We start from the raw sequence: 22,344 nt of genomic DNA on the forward strand, positions 1-22,344 counted from the left end.
AAAGTTTATCTTTTGAAGGAATTTATAGTTTTCTGGGGAACACAATATTTAAAACAAAGGAGCACCTAGCTAACTTTGGGTTTCAAATATTGGATCACTTACATGTGGCTGGACGTTCATAGGCACAGTCTCTATTCAATCATATACACACATAGCTGCCTATTTTGATGGACCGCGCTTTACAATACCAAATACAATGCACTAAAAATGTCCTTTAAAATACATAAAACTAAAAATTAAATGAACTCTCTTGCTTAAGAACCCAGAAACACTGTAAATCCCTCTTGAGCCCATGGTCAACCTCTAACTTAAATAAGTAAAAATGACAGGGAAGATGCATTCCTCTCAGGGATTCTTTCTAGAATAATTTTAGGCCTGCTTTATGTATATCAAGGAAGCTGTCAGTTTATCTGATCTTCAAACATACTGTGAACTCTATGGGGAGAATCTTTGGCAAATCAGAGATTGTTCACTTAAAATGCATTTAACTCTACTCCCCCCCTGCCCCGCCCGCCCATACAAAAGCTGAATTCTCCAGAATAATTTACTTCTTATTTGGAAACTTTGCTAATTTTTATAACTGAGTTGCAAGGAATGCAGATATGATAAAGACATTACAAAGAAGAGTCGTATGTCTATACCACAGAATGGAATAAATCAATTCATTGAGCATATGGCTTATTAGGCTTAAATAGCTCTTTTCCAAGATGATTTTGAGCACCATATTTTGAAGGATAAGGTAGTGGGTTGTTGTTTTTGGATATTTGCCTTCATAAAGATGGGCCATCTGTCCCAACAAGTGAAAAGAGTCGAATGCTTTGATTGCTATTTTCCTAATCAAGACCAATTCTAATATATTTTACCGTACTGATTAACCAGATCTGACATTATATCTTGGAGATGTTTGCTGCTATCATCATTGAAAGACTTTCCTGCTGTCCACAAATATTTCTACATACTCCATGCTGAAAATGTAGGAATTTTACAGCTATAAAAAGAATGAAATCTTGCCACTTGCAACAACATGGATGGATCCAGAGAGTATAATGCTAAGTTAAATAAGTCAGAGAAAGACAAAAGCATATGATTTCACTCATATGTGGAGTTTAAGAAACAAAACAAATGAAAAAAAAAAAGAAAGAAAAAGAAACAAAACAAATGAACAAAGGAAAAAAAGAGACAAACCAAACAACAGACTCTTAACTCTAGAGAACAAACTGATGGTTACCATGGGGAAGTGGGTGGGGGAGATGGAGGAAATAGGTGAAGGGGGTTAAGAGTACACTTATGATGAGCACTGATTAATATATTGAATTCTTGAATCACTATATTCTACACCTGAAACTAATATAACACTGTATGCTAACTATAGTGGAATTAAAATAAAAATACATACATATAGACATAGATACATAATTTAAAAAAAAGGAAAATGTAGGAATTTTATTTCCTGATGGAAGAGAGAAACCATGCTAAAGCAATGCAGTTGTATTATAACAAAACCACAGAATTTATACTTTGCTTAATCAGGGTATGAAATAAATATTAATTAGAAGTTTTTAACCCCCAATTATTCTTTGATATTTTCCTTGTGACCTAATCTTTTAACTTAAAAATACCAACCAAAGCAGAGGGATTTCAAAACTACAAGAAAATTCCATTAGGAAATGTCATCATCTGTGTTAGAGATTTCATCAAGGATCATTCACACGACCAGCATTTCCCTTATTATCAAAGGGCTAAAACTAACAAACAGCAAAATACGCCTACTTGACTATAACTGGCATAAGCATATTTAATACCACCAGTATACTTATAATTTTACTTAAAAATGTTTCCTCTATATAAAGGAATTATATTCTTATTATTTAACATATCGGAGAAACAGAAACATATGGAAATTCATCCATAATCCTATTGTGTATTCATAACACTGTTAATAGTTTTGAACTCATGCTTCTAGTCTGCTTTACACATGAGTTTATCTTTTTTTTTTTTTGGAGCTTAATTGGTTCTATAATGTGCATGCCAATTTTTAGACTGCTTATTAACTTAACAATAGATGGGTGAGCACTTCCCTATGTTATTAAAATTTCACAATTACTTTTAAAATTGCCCCTTCAGGATATGGAAGTTTCTTGTATTATTTTTGTAACTTTTCTGTAAGTTTATCCACTTTGTTCTGCCTAAATCTTTCAATCTTATTTTTTTTAAGATTTTATTTATTTATTTGAGAGAGAGAGAGTGCGTACAAGCGGATGGAGGGGCAGAGGGAGAGGGAGAAGCAGCCTCTCCACTGAGCAGTGAACCCAATATGGGGCTGGATCCCAGGACCCTGAGATAATGACCCAAGCCAAAGGCAAACGCTTAGCTGACTGAGCCACCCACACACTCCCATCTTTTTTTATTGAGCATGAAAAGCTAAAAGTTACATCTTTTTTTTAACACACACGATAAATAGTTACTCCTTGTAATAAGAATAAAAAAAAAAAACCTGGTTCAGTTACCTATTCTTATTACCTACTGCTTTTCAAATGACATCTGTGAGGTCCCACTTAGGTAAGTAGATGTGAGTTCATTTTTTTTTTGAGTTGCATGACCATGAAGATATTTCCTAAATGACTTGTGAGTAAAGTTGTCTTTCAAGTTCTATTCAATGAAATGACCTCATTACATTAAGTGACTGCACGCTCTATAAAATAATTACATATATACTTGTTTGTTTAATTATATATGCATTAGATTTTTGGGAAAATACATGGAAAGCACAGAGGTCTAAAATACTATTTCTTGGCTGATACCTGGCCCAAAAGTAAGTACTTTAGCACATCTCTAACTCACTCAATAAGCTTGCTATTATTAACTAAAGACTGCATTTCAAGTACATTATGGCATCACTTGAAGTAATAGCAACTGAAATGTACCTACTTAATGGAATCGATCTTTCATAAAGACTGCAGTAAAGTATTATCAGAAGTCACTTATTGAACTTTATTCTCAATGATATAATAAAAAGTAGCATGTCAGGAATAAAAATGTCATTTGTCACCTGAATCTCTGGCACCTTAGAAATGTTATCAAGAAGTAGGGGCATTCCTTGAGAAATACAATGAAAGTGAGGATTACTCATCTACCAAAGCTTTTTGCCAAAAGATCCCGAGTTCACTCAATACTCGGACTCAAACAGTGAAGTAAGTCACACATATATACATACAGATATATTCTTGAGAAAGAGCAATATTTATTGCATTTCTTTTTCCAAGTACATTCCTTAACAACTCCAGTTCCAAGATTCCCCATGATTTTGAGAGTGGAAACAATTTGAAAGATTATACTTTGGTGCAGACTAATTTATTTACTTTACTGTGTTTCTACACTTTTTCCCCTGTATGTCTGGTTTTCATGATAAATTTGTTAGATTTGATGTCTTTGAGTATTACAGGAAATCACAGCGGGCCACAATGGAATTAAGGGGATTCAATGGAGTTTAGGTGTTTTCCCAGAAAAAGAATGTTTGATAAAGCCTGATTCTTGGTATGAATTTCTGAATATCAAAATGATCAGAATGTAAGCACTAAAAATCTTTTCACTTACAGTACCTCAGTATTAAATGGGGGTGGGTTTCCTCTTCAGGGGGAAGATTGAGTTAGGTGAAAGTTGAAAATAAATGTCCCTTGGGCCAATGCCTGCCAGTTTGTGCTTTTTGTTTGTCCTACAAAGAACTTCCTGTCATTTAATATAATCCATTCAAATATTAAGAGACTTTATGACTTTAAAATATATTAATTTCTGTCCTTATTTGAAAATCACAAGATCTGGAAAAATCAGACATCGATGTCAAAGTGACAATGACCAACCAGAGCAAGGTATGTCTCCTTTAACTAGTACACGTGTTTCAGCACAACACATGCAGCACGTGTCTACAACCACCATATACCCAGTCATTTAATATTATCTATCCACTTCCTATAAGAATTTGAATTTGAGACTACTGTTTTCAAGCACCTTATAGCTCTACAAACCAGTCACCACCAGCCATCACTGCAATAGTAATATTCCAACACAATGACAATAATCCTGGGAAAGAAGACGAACTTCAATGTCCCAGAAGCAAGGACAAAACAGGTGATATATTTCAAATGCGTATAGAATTAACCTATCTTCATTTCTTTTGTTTGCCTATTTGCATTCGGTGTTTTCTCAAATGAATTGCTGGTGTGTATTTTTCTTGAATGTTTAATTAATACTGTAAACAAACACCTTATTTTTTATTAAATTATTAATCAAGAATTACATTTACCTAGCATCAGGAAATGCTGCATTCTGTCCACTACCAAATGTCCAAGTGGCTCAGTGGCCTGGCAATTAAATTGACAATACCAGGACGTATACACACACAAGCTAAAATAAAAACCTCAAGTAGGCAGGTACCTTCTAACCTATAGGAACAAGGCATTCCCCAGGCAGGCAGTAGGGAGCAGAAGATGTAATGAAGAACAATAAGTCAGGAGTGTCCACATTCCAACCTTGCCTGTGTAATCACTAAGTGTGCGTCGTAGATAAGACATCCTTCTTGGATGGCAGTCAGCTTCCTCATACTTAAAATACTTTTTGTTCACAGTTTTATGAGGAAAAGACTGTGTTCATTATAATCTAAGACATCTTATGAGCTATAAATCAAGAAATAATATTGATGGTAACAGTCTTAAAAATCCAACTGATAAAGCAAGGATGGTGGTTTCCTGCTGATATTCATTTTCTTTTTATATTTCAAGGATTTGACCAGGCCCTGAAATATTCAGTCTATTGTACTTCAGCATATGCAACTAAGCATGCAATTGCAAAAAATAATTGAGCTCTTTAAGTCCATCGATAATACTTAATTCTATGAATATTCATGTGGAGAATAATGAAATTTCCACAGGCTGCCTAATGTCAGGCTGTAAAGAAGAAGAAGCTGATTTTGATTTGGAAACTAAAGCAAACCCATCATTAAACATCCTGGATGAGAACTGACAAGGTGAATTACTATACACTCTAAGCAAACTTTACAAGTAAGTTTAATTAAACAAAAGTCTATTCGTTTTCTGCAACCTCATTTAGAAGCATTTATTTAGGCCCAGCATTTCTACTTAAAGACTTGGTGAGCCACTATCTTTGACTCAATTACTAAAGAAACTCTAGGCACACTCTCACACTCCTTTAAAGGGTCCCATTTGTATGCCACGTATTCTTCTCTGGCTGAAATTAAAATGAGAGTTTTAGCAGCACGTGATAACACTTTAGGTCTAAAGACGTAACAACACTTAGCTCTTGGGTTTTTGAAATCCTGGATTACCTAGTGAATCAATTACTTTATCTTTGCCTCAACAGATAATGCTTCGCAATGGGAAGGCCCACGCCAGTTTCTCTTTTAGGATGGTTTCCGGCATCGATTTAGCTTTTGTGAATTGCACTCTATCTACGGCAAAGGTTTGCTGGGGTTTACTTCCTGGAATTATGCGGTGAGGAGTTAGGAAAAGATGAGCCGAAACAATTCTTGTGGAGGTTTGCTGAGTCTTTTGCAGAGCACACTGTCAATACCACGAGACGTCTCTGAAGTCTTCACTTGCTTGATTTAAAACAGAGTGTAACAGCCTAGCACTACTCAGATTATTTTTATATAAAACATACAAGAGTTCCATGGGAAGGCTCATACTATATGACTACTTATTCAAGAGATGGATAACCGCTCAACAGTTATCTCATTTAATCCTCACATCAAGCCAAAGTGGCGAGGTGTGTGGCAAAGGATGCCTGTTCATACAGAATGAGGAACTGAAGGATCCCGAAGGCAATACAACTTGACCAGGAACTCAGAGCTAATCAGCAGCAGAACGGGCGGGGCCTTGTGCCCAAGTGCAGGTAACCCTGTGCTCCTGACACCGTCTCATTCAGAAACCATGCATAATGCCAAGGATCAAAAATCACAGGAGCAGCCAGAGTGGAAACAACCCAAATGTTAATAGATGAATAAATAGAGAAGTAGATAATAGATAAATAAATGTGCTATATCCATGCAACAGGATATGATTTGTCAACAATAAGGAATGACATAATGATACACTCTGTACTATGAATAAACTGAAAATATTACACTAACTGAAAGAAGGCCAGTCACAAACACCTCAAATTGCACGATTCCACTTACATGCAATGTCCAGATTAGGCAAATCCATATAGACAAACTAGAGTGATGGCTGCAAATGGCTCAGGGTTCTGGGAGGCGGTGGGGAGGTAGTGAGAGTGCCTGCTACAGGGTACTGGGTTACTTTTGGGGAAGTGATAAAAATGTTCTAAAACCGTGCCAATTATTGTACAACTCTGCATATACTAGAAGCCATTGAATTACATACTTTAAATGGGTAAATTCTATGCCATGTGAATTATATTTCAACAATGCTGTTACCAAAAAAAAAAAAAAAAAAGGTAAAGGAGCAATTTAAAGAAGCATGAACAATTGCTAAAAGGCACCAAGAAGTGAATGGATAATACCCAACACCCACACAGAGGGTCACTATCCAATTCACCACTCAGTAGCACTGGGTTTCCCTTCACTGGAGAATGTGGTGAAAACACACAGTTTCACGCAAGAGCAATTGTGACAAACTTCGGAGGGAATCCCTGTGGCCTTGCTGACCAAAGTGGTTAAAAGGACTTCCTTCAAAGGTTTCTCTCTCCTGAAGGGGCTACACCAGAGCTTGATCATTTTCACTAGCTTGAACTCACCCCGCTTGAGGCCCAAGTGAGAGTCAAGCATAATGTTTGCCTGCAGGAATCCAGCATTCACTGTAATGACAGCATCTTCTGATCTCACCCTATGCTGATGGATAGTCAGTCACTTTTCATAACCCCAAATCACCATCATTAGTTCCTTCTCAGGGAAATGCACCAGGAAATTCTCCAATTTCAGAGGGCTTTCATCTCCCCTCATGCCTCTCAAACACTACAGTGCCTCTCCCTGCTATTCCTCTCTTCTACCCATCTTCAAGTTTAATGACTTTCTCTTGGCCTAGAGACAAGAGGAAAGGCACAGATGGTACATTTTGAGAGTTAAATTGGTTTCAAATTTAGGTGTCATTTTCTTCATGAAAGGTAAGTAAAGGATGGAAATAATTTACAATGCTCTATGAAACCATTATTTTTAAATAGAAGGAAACTGTTGGCGAGGGCATTCTGTTTCACATGTTTTAAAACATGCAGCTGTTCTCATGAATTTTGCTTAAAAATGAAAAGGAAACATTTTTTTTATGAGAAAATGACTTTTTGCTTTAAACGGTAGCAGTATCATGCGATAAACAAATTCAGCCAAGGAGAGAAGGAGGTTAGTATAATGTCTATACTAATTTCAAAGTCACTACCAACTTTCTGTGTTATTCCCTTGTTCAAGTTTGTACATCTTTATAATGCCTTCAGAATAATTTATCACATAGTAAAGATTTTAAAAAATCATTATCCTTTTGATATAAAAATCCTTATACTTCAACTTTAATATGTTCTTTCTGAAAAAGTTGCCACGTATATTTTATTCCTCAGAGAAATCAACAGCAGGGTACGAAGCAAGGTTTTAAGATCTTCAACTCCCATTTAAAAAAAAATTACCAAAGTTTTTTGTTGTGTCCATGTAGCATGACACATACTTTCAGGTACAAAATGTGAAGACCTGTGCAACCCTGAGATAAAACCTAGGTTGGTGGAATCATTAGAAGGAATGTCCAGACTCTTAAATTAAACTAATGGCTTAAAGTTAGTTCAATATTTAGAAGTAGTTCTTGCCCATGGCAAATATATTAGCACAGCATAAGTAAGCCATGAACAACACTGCTTTATGTTTCTATCTTTAGGGTGCTTCAAAATGTTCTCTACTCCCCAAAATCAAGGGTGGCAGACATATCAGCTTGGTTTGGCATCCCAAAAAGCATCTTTGCATCTTTGTGAAAGCAGTCACAAACCACCCAGATGTGATAGCATTATTCTCATACCAAGGATGCATTCTTCTAAGGCAATTTTATTAACCAAAGCTAAAAACCATCACACACACATACACGCGTGGGCATATACATACACACAATGTCTGGGCTGGGAAATCTTCTTCGAGGAAAGGAACTAGAACCATGACCAAATCCATCCTCCCTTGTTCCTTGTAAAAGGTTTACCTCAATTTGGAGCTTTTAGGCTTTCCTTTGTATTAGCTTTAAGGAAATGTTCCTTTTATGAGGCTCTCAGAAGACTTCAGTGAGAGATCAAAATTAAGTCAAATGATCATTCTGCAGCCCAATCACACTGCAGCATCGCACTGTCGGAGCGTGGTCACCCAGGGGTGGATCAAGCAACAAGGCTGCTTGTCTCAGAGTTCTGATACTGCTGGCTCAGAAGGAGGCTCTTTAGACCCTTTGTAAGCTAGAGAGCAGTTTTTGTTTGAAAAACTCTTCTGTTAGGAGAACAAAAGGCATTAAAAATAGTAATGGCTATTTACTGAGTGTTTAATATGTGCTAGGAACTGTAGTATGCCTTTGGCTCATAGTGGTATCCCATTATGTGCATTGGAGAATTCCCTTTTGGTGGAGAATAGAGAAGGAGAAAGAGCATATCTATGCTTCAGAGAGAATGTGGGATGGGAGACATGAATCAGCTCATATGTCAGATACGGCCTTTCTCCCTAATGCTCACCATATGTGTGTCTCGATACACTAAATATATCCACGCTTGATACATGTTTACATCCTTATGCTCTGTGTATTATTGTAAGCATTAAACTATTATACATACTTATCACCATATAGGGTTGCATGCACAAACCTACTCCTTCTTTACTTCAGAGCCAGTTTCAGGGTTTTTTCAGGCGATTGTTTCTATATATGATTATGATGTTACCTCTTGGTTGAATATAGGACTAAGCAAACGCAATGACAGTATAATGCACTAGCTTAGATAATCCCCACAACAACTCGTAGAATAGGTATTTATATTCTCGTGTTATTTTACCTACTCCTCTGATTTTAAAAAATGGTATTACTGGGGTGCCTGGGTGGCACAGAGGTTAAGCGTCTGCCTTCGGCTCAGGGCGTGATCCCGGCGTTATGGGATCGAGCCCCACATCAGGCTCTTCCGCTAGGAGCCTGCTTCTTCCTCTCCCACTCCCCCTGCTTGTGTTCCCCTCTCTCGCTGGCTGTCTCTATCTCTGTCAAATAAATAAATAAAATCTTTAAAAAAATAAATAAATAAATAAAAATAAAAAATGGTATTACTGATCTTGTCTTATTTTAGGGAGATTACTAAAAAGCTGTAAAAACAGAGGGCATGTTCTGTTAAAGAAAAAAAAAAAGGAGGGAAGGGACATTAACTATGCATTTGCTGGAGTAGCAAGGAGAACATGCTCTCTACAGAGTTCACTTATCTCCACCTTAGTTTCTATTCTGCCACTAGGGAAATGACAAAGATAAGCTCTAGTTAGAACTGAAAAAAGTCAAAACTATCCACAACAAAAAGTAATTTGTTAGTGAGTTTAGTTTTTTAAAAATCGTTTGTCTTTCTTTAAATTCCAGTATAGTTAACACACAGTGTAATATTAGGTTCAGGCGCACAATATAGTGTCCAAGGCTTCCATACGTCACCCAGTGCTCATCATGACAAGTGCCCTCCTTCATCCCCTTACCTGTTTCCCCGAGCCTCCCACCCACCTCCCCTCCGGTAACCACCATTTTGTCCTCTATAGTTAAGAGTCTGTTTCTTGGTTTGCTTCTCTTTCTCTCTTTTTCCCCTTTGCTTGTTTTGTCTCTTAAATTCCATGTATGAGTGAAATCATATGGTATTTGTCTTTCTCGAACTTACTTCACTTAGCGTGGTACTCTCTAGCTCCATCTACGTTGTTGCAAATGGCAACATTACATTCTTCTCTCCGTTAGCCACTCCAATCAAGGATGTGTAACTGCCTCACTCCAGAATGCTCCATCTAATGTTATTAATGTCAAATCCCAAGGCCTATCCTCATTCTTCATCCTAATTTAACACTTTGCAGCTTATGGCAGAGTTGACCTTGCTGTTCTTGATAGTCTCTTCTTCCAGGAAGAGAACAGATTCACCGCTCCTCTTTCTGAGCACCCTTTCTCCATCAATTTTGCTGCTTCATCTTCCTTGGACTATCCCCTAAAAGGCAGCATTTCTAAAATCTTGTCTTTGGCCCTGGCCACTCTACATCCCCTGTCCCAGACAGCTTACCCCCCCAAAGCAGCCCCACCTACAGATGAAAGTGAGAGAGGGTGAGAGTTTCCTTATCTCTGTTCCCAGGTTCACATTCTGCCTTATTTCCATTAAAACACTTCCAAGTGCCTATTTCATACACTCATACAGAAGTCCAAGAAAAATCTTTCCTCAATATTTTCCAAAACTGAACTTGTCTCCCCAACAGATGTTCTCCTCTTCCTGCTTCTGTGTCATTTATCGACTTTCTCCTAATCCACTTATCCTAGTTGTTGTCCTTCAAATCACGCTTGAATCAGCCCACTCTTGGCCCAGCTCTGCCCGCTCCAGTCAGTTGTTGGCCATTGTCAAGGTTGGGGAACTCTGCTTTCACATTCCTTCCCATCACTCTCATTGCCGTAGATGGGACTGTTATTGACTCAGCCTTCTCATTCTCCCATTCCTCTTTCTGGCCCAAGCCTTCCTTCTCCCAATATAGATTTAACATTTAGAGTGGTGTTTCCAGAAAAAAAAACAACAACACAAATCTAATCAAGACAGTCTAATAACCTCCATGGCCCCCTACTTGCTTATATGGTGAAGTTAAAATGCTTTGCCATGCAATTCTGTTTTCCAAAAGCTACCAGTCTTCTCTTTGTTCACTTAGAATTTCTCTCCCAGCCCACTATTCTCTTCTCCATCATGAGGCCATTCTTCATTCCCTAACCATATCAGAGTAGTCACATCTCTGAGTTTACCGTTCTAGTGTAACCTCAGCTCAAGATGTCACCCACTCTCTTTCCTGACTGGAACAATCTTCCTCTAGCTTCAAAGCCCAGACCAAATATTAACTTCTTTGTGAAATCTTTACTTACGTAACAATATATATTATTGCCTATAATAATATGTAGTATTGCCCATATTAGATAGTAAGCACTGAATTAAGCCCATTTCAACATTTTACTTGTTTACTCTTTAAATCCATGGGTAGGTGCTTCCATTTTACCAATAAAGAAACTCGGGCTCAGAGAGCTGAAGGAATTTTCCATGTCCCAAAGGCAAGGAAGGGGCAGAACTGCGTTTTAAACCCAGACAGTCTCATTTCAAAGAAATGTGCTTAATTACTGTGCTATTCTGCCTCCTGTCACCATTTAGGTCTCTTTCTTCCTGCTAGGATGTGAATTACTTGGGGGCAGGGATTATATGGAATTTAACTTTGTATTTCCAGTCCCCAGCATGTAGTAGATACTCAATAAATGTTTGGTGACTTGTACTCAGGAGGAGCAGTGCTGCAGGGCTCTCCTGCAGTTCAAGGTACTCAGCACTGCAGACTCTGATTGGGTGTCTTGCATGGTTTGATCTCATCCCACATCTTGCTCTGCCCCTCACTCTGCTCATCCTGACTTACTATGGGCTTTGATCCCTTTCACAGCTGCTTTTATGATAAAATCTGTGAATCGAGGATGGCTGCATCTCCATATTTACTGGATTAGACCTCTTAATTAATATGTAACTCCCTTTCCTTGAAGAACAAAATGAAAGCACAAATGAAACCACCTTTTATTATCCCTTTTTGATATACAAGGCAGACCTCCCACTCGTGACAGGTTCCCAGAAAAAGAGGATGGCCACTCTTAGTGAAAATGATCTAATCCCCATCACTTTTACTGCAGGATCAATGTAAGAACAGGGATTTACATTTCTGTCCAATGACCTGATAGCTGAGGGTTATGAAGGAGACATCAGAGATCATGTTGAATCACTTGCATGTAATAAATCTATAAACTTTAAAAGCAGTCTAAACTGATTAAATGTGGCAACAAAGAAAACTGTTTTAAAAACACTAATATAAGAATAACCAGTACTAGACATGGAGTGTCTACCACGTACCAGGCGCTTCGCTAACCGTGTGACACAGTTCATCTCATTTAATAATTGTAAGAATAAGGGAGAGGTACAAACTATTAACTCCATTTTATAGCAAAAGATACAAGGGTTTTAAGAGCTTAGTGGTAATGTGGCAAGGATTGATAAAAACAGAGCTAGGTCTCAGACCCTTGGCTATCTGACTCCAAGAGCTCTGTACTTAATTGCCACGCTACCCTGCCCCCAACGTGTCCTAGAGTCACAGAGTTTATGATAGGAAGTATTATAAGGGGTGTGTACTTCCCAAGGACAACCATTTATTCTGAATAAGAGGTGACTCTGTGCCTTCTCCAGCATCACATGTTGACCACTGCCTTAAATGAGAGAAATAGACTGAGAATATTTCTTTAGGATCAAGAGTGAACCTACACATTAGAATTAAACCGTACCTCCCCTGGTCCTTCTAACCCCATCATCATTGGTTAAGAGAAGCTCAAGAGAACCACCTCTCCTTACCCTAACCATCCAAAGCCTTGCCCTCATTATTCACCTTAAATCCTTTTTATGTACTTCATCACTGGAAAAAAATCTCAACCATTTCCCCAAATGCTTCTTTCATACCCTTTCTCCAATAGCAAACCTACTCTCCGTAAGGACGCTGTTCCCCTGAAGTGTGCTCAGGTGGTGGTGGTTGTTCCTTCTTGTGCCCATGCACTACGAGGACTGCAGATGGGAAAAAGGGACTTGTTCCTTGTCACCATACTCCCTCAATGCTCTGCAAACATCCTCAACTTTGAGTCTCTTGACATCTGATCATAACACATATTGTCCCTCATCCACTGATACCACATCTCAGCCCTGCCATTATTCCTCTTCTGTCTGGATAAATTCAGCTCCTGGCTCTCTGTCACTTACCATTGTGGTGGCTTTCAGCACACATGTAGGTCATCTTCTAATACTTTCACTTTCATTTCTTTGGACTGCTTTTGCCACTGTTCTTATCTTCCATCCAGACTCAGTTACTCACGTTCATGGTCTTAGCTTTTCATTGTTGATAATTATAATTCCTCTTCAATCTCAATTTCATGCAACACACTCTTTAATCCCCACTGTCAACCTTCCTAGCTCAGGGGTATAAGAGACATACCCTGACTTCATTAGTCTTTTGGTACCCACTGGCACCTCTGATCAGCTTATTTTATGGCCTTCTCTGACCCCATCATGTTTTCCTTCTCATCCTTAGTCTAACTTTCATGGTGAATTATAATCATTATAATTACTCCTTGTACTCACTTGCTCCTCTATTGCTTTTTGGAATTTGGTATTGGCTTGGTAAAAACCACAGCCTCAATTAAATCAAACTCTGCCTACTTTGTGCCTGCACTCGTTAATAAAATATGGGTCAAAATACATACACACACATACACTGACCATGAAGAGTACTAAAGAATAGTGTCCTCACTCTGTTAGTAACTTCTTCACACTTCTCTCTTTAACACCTCCCCCTCCATCCTCTGTCTCAGCTGTTGACCATAGTTCACACATCACTGAAAAGACAGAAGCAATCACTGGAGAAATTCCACAGAATTCCATCATGTATCTACCCACCTACCATAATCTGCTCTCTCCCTTTACAACAGATGAATTTTCCATGCTCTTGCACTTATGAAGGAGAGCTATCCTTTCAGCTTTTATCAATAGATCATTCATTCTCTAGTGGATCATTCTCACCATTACACAAACATGGTTCTCTCTTATTTAGGAAGAAAAAAAGAACTCTCTTGACTCTCCTTCCTGCAGTTGCAGCAAAACCCATGGAGATTGTTTTTATTTGCATCTTTAGTTCTTGTCATCCTATTCTCTATTAATGCCACCACATTCAGTCTTCCACTACTTTCCACTCCAAAATTTGTTTCACTTCAGTTTCAGTTAGTGGAACTTACCATTTCTGTTGGAAGAAAATCCATACCTCTGGCTGCTCAGGCCAAAGAAGTAGGCATCATTTTCTTCTTTTATTTTTTTCATTGTATTAAGAACAGATAGCATGAGATCACCTTTTTAACAAATTCTTAAGTGTACAGAACAGTATCATTAACTATAAAAACAATGTTGTACAACAGATCCCTAGAACTTATTTGTCTTGCATAGCTAAAACTTCATACCTACTGAACAGCAAATCCCCATTTTTCCTGCCCTCAGCCCCTAGCAACCATTATTTTATTTTCTAATTCTAAGAGTTTTACTATTTTTAGATACCTCATATAAATGAAACTGTGCAGTATTTCTCCTGTAATTGCCTTATTTCACATAGCATAATGTTTTTGAAGTTCATCCATGTTGTCATATATGAAAGGATTTCCTTATTTTTTATGGCTGAATAATATTCATTGTATTTACATGCCACTTTTTATTTATTCCTTCATCCATCAATGGACATTTTGATTGTTTCTACATGTTGACTACAGTGAATAATACTGCAACAAATATGGGGCACAAATATCTGTTTAAGATCCTGATTTTCATTCTTTTGGGCAAATAGACAAAAGTATGATTGCCAGATCATATAGCAATACTATTTTTAATTATTTGAGGAAACTTCACACTGTTTTCGATAGAGGTAACACCGTTTTCCATTCCTAACCAATAGTGTATAAGAATTCAAATTTTTCCACATCCTTGCCAATACTTTTTATCTTCCGTTTTCTTTGCTAACAGCCATTCTAACAAGTGTGAGATGATATCCCATGGTGATTTTTATCTGTATTTCCTTGATTATTAGTGATGTTGACCATATTTTCATATACTTGTTGGCTTGCATATCTCCTTTGGTGAAACTGAAAGCTTTTCCTATAAGATCAGAAATAAGGCAGGAATGACCACTCTCACCACTTCTATTTGACACGGTACTGGAAGTCCCAGCCAGAGCAATTAGGCAAGAAAAATAAATAAAAGGCATCCAACTAGTAAGGAAGAACTAAAATTATCTGTTGGCAGATGACATAATCTTATATGAAGAAAACTCTAAAAACTCTATTAAAAACCTGTGGGAAATAAATGAATTCAGTAAAGCTGAAGAACACAAAATCAACATGAAAAAATCAGTTGTGTTTCTATATACTAACAACAAACTATCTGAAAGGGAAATTTTAAGAAAATAATTCCATTTATAATAGCATCATAAAGAATAAAATACTTAGGAATGAACTTAATCAAGTAGGTGAAAGATGTGAAAACTACAAAATTTTGATGAAAGAAATTAAGAAAGACACAAATAAATGACAAGACATTCCATGTTCATGGACTGGAAGGCTTAATATTTTTAAAATGTCCATACTACCCAAAACAATCTATAGATTCAATGCAGTTCCTATCAAAATCCCAATGATAATTTTTACATAAATAGAAAAAAAAATCCTAAAATTCATGTGGAACCACAAAGGACACCAACTAGCCAAAGCAACCTTGAGAAAGAACAAGGCTAGGGGCATCATACCTCCTGATTTCAAAATATAAACTACAGTAATTAAGACATTACAGCATTGGTATAAAGATGGATATATAGACAATGGGGCAGAACAGAGAGCTCAGAAATAAGCCTACACACATATGGTCAACTTATGTTTGATAAGGGTGCCGTGAATATACAATGAGGAAAGGCCAGTCTCTTTAATAAATGGTGTTAGGCAAACTGGATATCCACATACAAAAGAATGAAACTGAACCCTTATCTCAAACCATACACAAAAATCAGCTAAAATGGATTAAAGATTTAAAGCTAAGTTCTGAAACTGTAAAACTCCTAGAAGAAAATATACAGAAAAAAGTCATGACATTAGTCTTGGCAATTATCAATTGAACAGGATACCAAAAGCAGGGGCAGCAAAAGCAAAAGTAGGAAAATGGGACTACATCAAGCTAAAAAACTTCTGCACAGCAAAGAAGCTTTCAACGGAGTGAAAAGGCAGTCTATGAAGGAAATATCTGCAAGTCATATATCTATCTGATAAAGGATAATATAAAAAAATATAAAGAACTCCTACAACTCAATAGAAAAAAAAGACAAAAAAACCAACCAAACAATAAACAAATAAACCAAAACAAGATAACCCATTTACAACATAGGCAAAGAACTTGGGAGTCATCTTTGACTTCTCTTTTTCACACATTTCTCAGCCAATATATCTGTAAATACTACGACCTCTATGTAGCTTCAAAATATATTGAGAATCAGACCATTTATCACTACATCCATTGGTCCTAGATACTGTCATCTTTTATCTTGGTTACTCCAAGAGCCTCCTAACTGGTCTCCCCAGCCCTGCCTCTTTCACTCTATTCTAAACACAATAGCGAGAGTAATATTTTTAAATGGCAAGTCAGATCATATCCAATGCTCAAAACTCTGCATGGATATCCATTTTCCTCAGAATAAAGGCCGTAGTTTAAAATTATCTGTGATGCTCTATGGGACCTAGCTCTACCTTTGCCTCTGTCCTCATGTCCTACTATTCTTCCCAGTTTGCTTTCTGCTGTAATCACCTTGATTTCCTTGAATGCACCAGGAACATTCCTGCATTAAGATCTTTGAACTAGCTCTTCTATCTGCCTGGGATGCCATATCCCCAGAAATCTGCATAGTCAATATTCTTTCACAGCTAAATTCTCTGAATCCTTTAAGTTTTGGTTTGTTCAAATGTTGGCTTTGCAAGGAAGCCTTCTCTGACACTGCCCTCCCCCAGTCTGTTTAATACTGTGAAAGTGCAAACGCAGACTCCCAACTATCTTAAATTCTCATAGTGTTTATCAGCATTTTGTATAGTTTCTACTTCCTTCCTTCTTTCCCCTTCCTTTTCCCCCTTCCTTCTTTCTCTCTCCCCTCCCTCCTTTTTTTCTTTTCCTCCTTTTCCCTTTCCTTTCCTTCCTCTCATTCATTCATTCAATCATTCATTCATTTTCTATTGTCTATCTCTCCAAGTAAAATTAAAGCTCCAAGAGGGTAGGAATCTTTTTCTAGTTTGCTACTGATATACCCTAAGCATAAAACATAGTAGGTGCTCAATAAATATTTTGAATGCAGTAAAAGTTTATACTTAAATATTGTTGCTTCTCATTACTCAATACATTTAAATTACCCTAGAGACGACTATCCCTTTTTAAAATTAATTTCTCTCTTTCCCCTGAAATGTATAAGCTCATCCAGTTTTGCCCTCTTTAATTAAAACAGCAGTCATGGAGAGAAGAGAAATAAAAAAGACTTTGGGTTGAGAGATTATGCAGCCCCACCAAAACTGGAGCTCATTAGGAGCTGTAATGAAAATTACATAAGCAAGAATGAATACAGAACTACGTGCAAGCCAGTATGCTTTCAGTCTCTTTGTATGTTCTTTGTCTTCTATCCAAGTGGTAAGTTTCATATTCAGTTTGCTCCTGGCCCTCTACTTTTCTCTCTCTGCCTTTCTCCTTGTGTGAGTTCATCTACTTCCAGAGATATCTATAAACCACTGTTCTGATGTGCCTTCTCAAATTGATGTCTCCAGTTCAGACCTCTCCTCTAGGTTCCATTCCTAACAATGACACAGTTATCCACATTACCTTTCTACTTGAATATTTTACGTTACTTAGCAATGTCCGAAATGGAACTCCTGGTCAGCCCCTCAATTCTGTCCTCTCCAAGGATTCCCCATGTGAATACTTAGGTATCCATTCAATTGCTAAAGTCAGAAATCCTTGACAGCCCTTATTCATCATCTCCTACATTCAGACCACCATCAGGTTCTGTATATTTTATCTCTCAAATGAATCTCAAATCATTTACTTCTCTACCTTGGTAAAGGCTACATCATTTCCCCCAATTTCCACAAGAAATGGATAAATGAAATGCTAAAGAACCCAAAGGTGTAGGAATTCACATACAGTTAAAGAGACCAGAATAGTCTCGAGTCCAAGTCCAAGAGGACTTAGCATCTTAGATAATTCTTTGATGATGAATGCGAATATTATAGATGGGTAGGTTTGGGATAGCAGTCAAAGCAAAGCAACAGTACAAACAAGGACACAGAGGAAGAAAGAGTATGCTCTGGAAAAAATACATAGCCCAGTTGGGCTAGAGCTGAAAATATATTTAGAGAAGTGGGAGCAAGGGCTAAAAACATAAAATTAGACTATATTGTAGAGGGCATGAAATACCACAAAGGGACATATTAAGTTGATTTGTATACTTCTGCCTTCCCAATGTGCCTTTTTGTTCATAGCCATAAATGTGTACCAGTGGAAGTGGAAGACAGCCTGTATTCTCTTAATTGTTCTGCATTTCACTAGGGTCTTTTCCATTCCTAATGTACAAAGGGATGCCCCAGAATACAGAACTTTTTCTACTCTTTTACTTCCATAACATCAATTATTAAGCAACACCCTATATTAGTAGAGCCATATGCTTATTATAACAGTAATTGCTTCCATATGATTATTTTCAGAGATTTTTCTTTATGTACTGAGATATTTATCTTGCATGTAAAACTACCTATTTTGTAAAAATACAAATAGCTGGGACACCACTGTGTTTATGATTACTATCCTCATTGAATCAAAGGCACCACATAGATGGAGAAAGTTTTAAGAATATTTAATACATCTTTTACTCGATTCTATCTCCTCAAGGTGCCTTGCAGATTGTCTTAGCAGATGTGAATTTCCTTTCATCATTTGGAATGCAATTCTATCCTTGGTTTGTTATAAATTAACAATCTGAAATAAAGTCCTGCATTCTGAACAACAGCTGAAATATTTAATATGGAAAAAATGTCTTATCCTACGAAGAGCTAGTTATTTTTCTTTGGTCAATGCAACCATTTTAAATTGTTTTCTAGCTTTAGTCTGATGGATTCAATGGATTTCTGTGATCTCCAGGTCAAGATTATGTATGTATATATGTATGTGTATGTTTTATATATATATATATATATTTCATCCTATAGGAAACATGTTGCATAATTTTGAGAATGTAGCCAAGTGATTTTCATATCTGTAAATGAATGTATAGATAACAAAGTACAACAGGACTTATTCTGTGGGCATTGTAAAAAGCTAAGGCAAACTAAAAAATGAGAAGAATAATTCAACATATTCTCATCTGGAGAAGAAATATAAATCATGAAATAAGACATACAAACAGTTAATAAGCACATGGAGAGTTGCTCAGCCTCGCCCATACTGAAATAAATGAAACCAGAATAAATATATTTTCATCAAGAAATAGAAAAAATATTGAGATAGTTTCCAGTGACTCCTGAGCACTAGTGTGTGTCCCACATGGTTCTCACACAGTGCTGGTGCAAGCATAAACTTTCCTGTCAGGAAACTAGTTGAAAAGAATTACAATTTTGCATAGCCATGTATGTCTAAATTTTTCATGAATTTATTATAAGATGAGAATTAGGAAGTGCACAGGAATTTAGCTGTAAGGATTTTATTCATCATACTGTTCTTTACTGCTTCTAAAATAAAAATAAGTTAAATGTCTTACAAAAGAAATTTGAAAAAAATTTGAAAAATTTATATAAAAGAAATTTGAAAAAAAGGTGTTATGCTAAAGGAACACTATGCATTCCTTAATTATTGCAGAAAACATTTAATGCCATGGGATAATGTTCATATTTATTGAGAAAATTAAGGCTATGTAGGGCATGCAAAATGATGCCAGCTCTATAAACATATTAATATCATACACAACATATTTTCACACTTTTTACACATTTATGTTACGTATTTTATGCATATGTAAATACATACGTACTATATATGGTATATATATACACGTACTATATATGGTATATATATACACGTATATATATACCATATATAGTACGTATGTATTATATATTATTATGTTAATCTATATAACCATACTATATATACATATATATATATAGATAGATAGATAGATAGATATCTCTTACTCTGGACATCATAAATATTAATGATAAAACTTTGGCCTTCAATGATTATTAGTACTAAAGTGAAAAATTGGTAATGTTGGGATTTATTTTGGGAGTCCAGATGGCTAGGAGTCTTTAGAAAGCACAGAAGAGGACACCACTTCTTGTCACATCCTACAGGACCTGGCAAATATATTTATTCTTATTAAACAAGGAAGAATGAAAGTACCAAAACTTAGTACTCATATTAAAAAGCTAGACAAAAACAATAAAATATACTCTAAAAGCTAAAAATGAAAGAATTAAAAAAATAGATGAACTTAATGAAAAAAAAAGTCAGAGTGAGTAATAAAGACAAGTAGAAAGCTTGAAAGAAAGATAAATATATTCCTGTCAAGTCTGACTTTTAAAAGATCTGAGAGATAAAAATACAAGTTTAGGGATGAGAAAGCAGACATCACTTCACTATTTTAAGTTACAAGAGAACTTATAATAAAGTATATGAATATGACCCCAGAAGAAGCAATGAGGACATAGAAACAGAAAGAATCTTCCAAGAAACTGTTAATCAACTACAACACACTAACTGTTCCTATAAGAATAACATTATGACCTGTTTTCCTTGTACATAACAATAGTAGATGTTATCAGGGCCCCTGGGTGGCTCTGTCGTTAAGCGTCTGCCTTCGGCTCAGGGCGTGATCCCAGTGTTCTGGGATCGAGCCCCACATCAGGCTCCTGCTCAGAGCCTGCTTCTTCCTTTCCCACTCCCCCTGCTTGTGTTCCCTCTCTCACTGGCTATCTCTCTCTCTCTGTCAAATACATAAAATAAAATCTTTAAAAAAATAGTAGATGTTATCAAGTTTTTTAAAGATTTTATTTATTTGAGAGAGAGAGAGAGTGAGTGTGCAAGAGCATGAGTTGGGGGGAGGGGCAGAGGACAAGGGAAAGAGACAAGCCGACTCCCCACTGAGTGCAGAGCCCAACACGGGGCTCCATCCCAGGACCCAGAGATTATGACCTGAGCCTAAGTCAGACACTTAAGTGACTGAGCCACCTAGGTGCCCCTAGATGTTAATATTTAATCATTTGATGAAGCAGTATAAATGCTGCATTTGGCTCTCGTAACACTGTGTTGTGTGTGTAAGCATCATAGACAACCGTCAGGAATACCCTGTGTTCCGTGAGCTTCAAATTAGATGCTTTTCAAATTTTAGTATTTTAATTATATTCACCATTCATATACTAGTCAGGGGTTAATTTCTCCTCTTGAAACACCAAAAAGCAGGAACCAGAATCTCTGTAATCCAGGAATTCCTTATGGCCTCCTACCTGGATTACTGTTCCCTTCTCTGATATCACTACTTCTAATTCTGTTACCTTCCTGTCCAAATACCTGTGTGTGTACATGTGTACTTTAATTGGATGCTTCCTAAAACATAACAGTCTCTGCTCAAATAAACTTCTAGTAATTCTCTCATGTCTTCTTGGTCAGACCTTATTTCCTTAGGATGAAAGTCAAAGTTCTTGGTCAACTAGTCCCTACATATCTATTGATATATTTCTACTACAGTCCAATAAAAATCACTATGTTCCCATTAGTCTTACTAGAGTTGGAAATTGATGGAAAGGAATATTCCTGAAAAATCATCATCATTTTTACATCACCTCCCTATCCTCCAGCCACCATACACATTGTTTTTTCTTCATTTGGAATATCCATCATCTCATTTCCACTCATTTAAACTCTAACCCTCATTTACCACCTAATTAAAACTCCACCTCCTCAAAGCTGCCCCCATTATGCCAGTCTGCTGACACAGGTAATGTTTATTTTCTTATTTCCCTACTGAGAGTAGATGGAAATTTTCTCTATAAATGTATAGGGGTGCTTGCTTTCTTCAATAAACAGCAAAGTACATATTTTTATCTATCTGTATAAGAAGTGAAAGTTGACACAGGGAATTGAGAGAAGAAAATAGAAATGGCATCAAAAAAATAGTAAGGCACGATCCGTACAGATAGCTATGAACAATAAGAAAGACAATCTAACAGGTTGCCACAAGATAATGGATTCTCCAAATATTCCAAGGAGAGTCTGGCTGCTTAGACTTCATCTCCTGGGAAATAAAATGTCTAAAACAATATTCACTTAACATTTTGTCACACGCCTATATCAATATAAAACTTTTAGAGACACATCCAAGATACACACTTTTGCATTTATATAATCTATCGTGTGTGTGTGTGTGCACACCCATATAGTAATATACGCAGGATAAAACATACTCAAAAAGAGAAATTTTAAAGGATAAATGTACAGAAA

General features: G+C 36.7%; 1 protein-coding gene across 1 annotated transcript in view; it reads right to left on the reverse strand.

Annotated features, from left to right (window-relative positions):
* Nucleotides 1–22,344, reverse strand: part of TENM2 (teneurin transmembrane protein 2) — a 1,230,113-nt gene that overhangs the window by 824,265 nt on the left and 383,504 nt on the right. The window lies entirely within an intron of this gene.

The sequence above is a fragment of the Ailuropoda melanoleuca genome, chromosome 3, assembly GCF_002007445.2.
Source record: "Ailuropoda melanoleuca isolate Jingjing chromosome 3, ASM200744v2, whole genome shotgun sequence".
NCBI lineage: Eukaryota > Metazoa > Chordata > Mammalia > Carnivora > Ursidae > Ailuropoda > Ailuropoda melanoleuca.